Genomic DNA, 5,237 nt, shown 5'->3' on the forward strand with positions numbered 1-5,237 from the left:
TAAGAGCTGTCTTCGCCCTTCGGTCAGAGTCATAACTCCAGCGTGTATCTTGTCCTTTACACACAGATTGGTGGATAGAAGGGTACAGTGTACGTCAGTGGGCCAGCTATCGCACGGCAGATGGGCTACTATCTCAAAAATAACATTGCCTTTGTTCTACAACTATAACATTGTCTTGAAGTTACTGACAGTTTCTAAGTCTTGCTGTAACTTAAAATAGAACAGAGTAGAGTAGAATTTAATAGAGTACAGTAGAGTAGAATAGAATAGAGTAGAATAGAACAGAGTAGAGTAGAATAAAATAGAGTAGAATAGAACAGAGTAGAGTAGAATAGAATAGAGTAGAATAGAACAGAGTAGAGTAGAATAGAACAGAGTAGAATAGAGTAGAATAGAACAGAGTAGAATAGAACAGAACAGAGTATAGTAGAACAGAGTAGAATAGAACAGAGTAGAATAGAACAGAGTAGAGTAGAATAGAACAGAGTATAGTAGAATAGAACAGAGTAGAGTAGAATAGAACAGAGTAGAATAGAATTGAATAGAGTACAGTACAGTACAGTAGAGTAGAATAGAATAGAGTAGAGTAGAATAGAACAGAGTAGAGTAGAATAGAGCAGAGTAGAATAGAATTGAATAGAGTACAGTACAGTACAGTAGAGTAGAATAGAACAGAGTAGAGTAGAATAGAGTAGAGTAGAATAGAACAGAGTAGAGTAGAGTAGAACAGAACAGAGTAGAATAGAATTGAATAGAGTACAGTACAGTACAGTACAGTAGAATAGAACAGAGTAGAGTAGAATAGAACAGAGTAGAATAGAGTAGAATAGAACAGAGTAGAATAGAACAGAACAGAGTATAGTAGAACAGAGTAGAATAGAACAGAGTAGAATAGAACAGAGTAGAGTAGAATAGAACAGAGTATAGTAGAATAGAACAGAGTAGAGTAGAATAGAATAGAACAGAGTAGAGTAGAGTAGAATAGAACAGAGTAGAGTAGAATAGAACAGAGTAGAGTAGAATAGAACAGAGTAGAATAGAATAGAACAGAGTAGAGTAGAACAGAGTAGAATAGAACAGAGTAGAGTAGAATAGAACAGAGTAGAGTAGAATAGAACAGAGTAGAGTAGAATAGAACAGAGTAGAATAGAATAGAACAGAGTAGAGTAGAATAGAACAGAGTAGAGTAGAATAGAACAGAGTAGAGTAGAGTAGAATAGAACAGAGTAGAATAGAATAGAACAGAGTAGAATAGAATATAACAGAGTAGAGTAGAATAGAACAGAGTAGAGTAGAATAGAACAGAGTAGAGTAGAGTAGAATAGAATAGAACAGAGTAGAATAGAATATAACAGAGTAGAGTAGAATAGAACAGAGTAGAGTAGAGTAGAATAGAATAGAGTAGAATAGAATAGAATAGAACAGAGTAGAGTAGAACAGAGTAGAGTAGAGTAGAACAGAGTAGAATAGAATAGAACAGAATCAAATAGAACAGAGTAGAGTAGAGTAGAGTAGAATAGAATAGAACAGAATAAAATGGAACAGAGTAGAGTAGAGTAGATTAGAACAGAGTAGAGTAGAATAGAATAGAATAGAACAGAGTAGAGTAGAGTAGAATAGAGTAGAGTAGAGTATAATAGAGTAGAGTAGAGTAGAATAGAACAGAGTAGAATAGAACAGAGTAGAGTAGAGTAGAACAGAGTAGAATAGAACAGAGTAGAGTAGAATAGAACAGAGTAGAATAGAACAGAGTAGAATAGAACAGAGTAGAATAGAATATAATAGAACAGAGTAGAATAGAATAGAACAGAGTAGAGTAGAACAGAGTATAGTAGAGTAGAACAGAATAGAGTAGAACAGAGTAGAGTAGAATAGAATAGAATAGAATAGAACAGAGTAGAGTAGAGTAGAATAGAATAGAATAGAACAGAGTAGAATAGAATAGAATAGAAGAGAGTAGAATAGAGTAGAACAGAGTAGAGTAGAATAGAATAGAACAGAGTAGAATAGAGTAGAATAGAACAGAACAGAGTAGAGTAGAATAGAATAGAACAGAGTAGAGTAGAATAGAACAGAGTAGAGTAGAGTAGAATAGAACAGAGTAGAATAGAGTAGAGTAGAACAGAACAGAGTAGAGTAGAATAAAACAGAGTAGAGTAGAACAGAGTAGAGTAGAATAGAATAGAACAGAGTAGAGTAGAACAGAGCAGAGTAGAATAAAACAGAGTAGAGTAGAATAGAACAGAGTAGAGTAGAATAGAACAGAGTAGAATATAATAGAACAGAGTTGTCACGCCTTGGTCTTAGTATTTTGTGTTTTCTTTAATTATTTGTTCAGGCCAGGGTGTGACATGGGTTATTGTGTTGTCGTATTGGGGTTTTTGTAGGCATTGGGATTGTGGCTGATTAGGGGTGTGTCGAGTGTAGGCTTGGCTGCCTGAGGCAGTTCTCGATCAGAGTCAGGTGCTTCTCGTTGCCTCTGATTGGGAACCGTATTTAGGTAGCCTGAGTTCGCTTTGTATTTCGTGGGTGATTGTTCCTGTCTCTGTGTAGTTTCACCAGATAGGCTGTAATTAGGTTTCACGTTCCGTTTGTTGTTTTTGTATTTATTAGTTATTTCATGTATCGTCACTTTTTTCATTAAAGACATGAGTAACCACTACGCTGCATTTCGGTCTGACTCTCTTTCGACAAACGAAGAACGCCGTTACAAGAGTAGAATAGAACAGAGTAGAGTAGAACAGAGTAGAGTGGAACAGAGTAGAGTAGAACAGAGTAGAGTAGAATAGAATAGAACAAAACAGAGTAGAGTAGAATAGAATAGAACAAAACAGAGTAGAATAGAACAGAGTAGAGTAGAATAGAGTAGAGTAGAATAGAACAGAGTAGAGTAGAATAGAGTAGAGTAGAATAGAACAGAGTAGAATAGAACAGAGTAGAGTAGAACAGAGTAGAATAGAACAGAGTAGAGTAGAATAGAACAGAGTAGAATAGAACAGAGTAGAATAGAACAGAGTAGAATAGAACAGAGTAGAATAGAGTAGAGTAGAGTAGAACAGAGTAGAGTAGAGTAGAGTAGAACAGAGTAGAGTAGAGTAGAGTAGAGTAGAACAGAGTAGAGTAGAGTCTTTATTATCCACAGGGGGCAATTCATTTTGCAGCACATAGTGGAAACACATTGGACATATGACAATAAATAAATTTAAAAACAATATATACCGCAGGGTTCCCCAACTGGTGGCCCGCGAGCCGAATTTGGCCCATTTTATATGTCCCCCCAAGTTTTCTCAGCCAATTATTATTTATTTTATTTTACTTAAAATACTGTCAAAGCACCAGCAAAACGGCTCCAAGTGATTTTAATTTTGGAAATCTATTCCCACGTGTATGTCACGCCCTGACCATAGTAAGCTTTATTCTCTGTTGGTTGGGGCGTGATAGTGACTAGGGTGGGTCATCTAGGTTTTTTCTATGTTGGCCTGATATGGTTCCCAATTAGAGACAGCTGTTTATCGTTGTCTCTGATTGGGGATCATATTTAGGTAGCCATTTCCCTCATTTGTGTTTGTGGGATCTTGTCTACATTGAGTTGCCTGAGTGCACACCAGTAGCTTCACGTTTCGTTTAAACTTTATTGTTTTGTTTTGGTGAGTTTCTCTTTATTAAAAACATGTGGAACTCTATTCACGCTGCTCCTTGGTCTCCTCATTATGACGAACGTGAGAGATATATGTGATCTTATACTGTACAAATGTAAGCCAGGTTTGAAATGATTATGTTGTATGCAAATATTATGTCTGGGCTTCAAAATGCTGTCAATTTGCAGTCTACAAATGATTTGTAATTATGTTCTGACCCCCTGACCATCAGCTCAAGAAAAAAGCATCCCGCGGCTGAATCTAGTGGTTATATACTACAAGATCCACACAGCTACCAGTACTACTAGAGGTTATGGAGACAGCTGATGGCAGCTAGGTCTGATAACCCTGATCTCCTGGTCCAGCTGCACTAAAGTACATCAATAGTGTATGGCCATAAAAACATCCATTAAGATTTGTCCCAAATTTGACCATGTTCCCTATGTGGTGCACTACTTTTGACCAGGGCCCTATGGCCCATAGTGCACTGTGTAGGGAATAAGGTGCCATTTGGGACATGACCTAAAAGGAACTCAAACCAAACTTAAAATGTATTAGCTCTGTTCAATGTAGTAAAATGACTGCACAAATGTTTGGATGTTTAACAGTTAGTCATCTCAAATGCACCACTGCAAATGTTTGGATGTTTAACAGTTAGTCATCTCAAATGCACCACTGCAAATGTTTGGATGTTTAACAGTTAGTCATCTCAAATGCACCACTGCAAATGTTTGGATGTTTAACAGTTAGTCATCTCAAATGCACCACTGCAAATGTTTGGATGTTTAACAGTTAGTCATCTCAAATGCACCACTGCAAATGTTTGGATGTTTAACAGTTAGTCATCTCAAATGCACCACTGCAAATGTTTGGATGTTTAACAGTTAGTCATCTCAAATGCACCACTGCAAATGTTTGGATGTTTAACAGTTAGTCATCTCAAATGCACCACTGCAAATGTTTGGATGTTTAACAGTTAGTCATCTCAAATGCACCACTGCAAATGTTTGGATGTTTAACAGTTAGTCATCTCAAATGCACCACTGCAAATGTTTGGATGTTTAACAGTTAGTCATCTCAAATGCACCACTGCAAATGTTTGGATGTTTAACAGTTAGTCATCTCAAATGCACCACTGCAAATGTTTGGATGTTTAACAGTTAGTCATCTCAAATGCACCACTGCAAATGTTTGGATGTTTAACAGTTAGTCATCTCAAATGCACCACTGCAAATGTTTGGATGTTTAACAGTTAGTCATCTCAAATGCACCACTGCAAATGTTTGGATGTTTAACAGTTAGTCATCTCAAATGCACCACTGCAAATGTTTGGATGTTTAACAGTTAGTCATCTCAAATGCACCACTGCAAATGTTTGGATGTTTAACAGTTAGTCATCTCAAATGCACCACTGCAAATGTTTGGATGTTTAACAGTTAGTCATCTCAAATGCACCACTGCAAATGTTTGGATGTTTAACAGTTAGTCATCTCAAATGCACCACTGCAAATGTTTGGATGTTTAACAGTTAGTCATCTCAAATGCACCACTGCAAATGTTTGGATGTTTAACAGTTAGTCATCTCAAATGCACCACTGC

The sequence above is a fragment of the Oncorhynchus kisutch genome, unplaced genomic scaffold (genome assembly GCF_002021735.2).
Source record: "Oncorhynchus kisutch isolate 150728-3 unplaced genomic scaffold, Okis_V2 Okis05a-Okis16b_hom, whole genome shotgun sequence".
In the NCBI taxonomy this organism is placed as follows: Eukaryota; Metazoa; Chordata; class Actinopteri; order Salmoniformes; family Salmonidae; genus Oncorhynchus; species Oncorhynchus kisutch.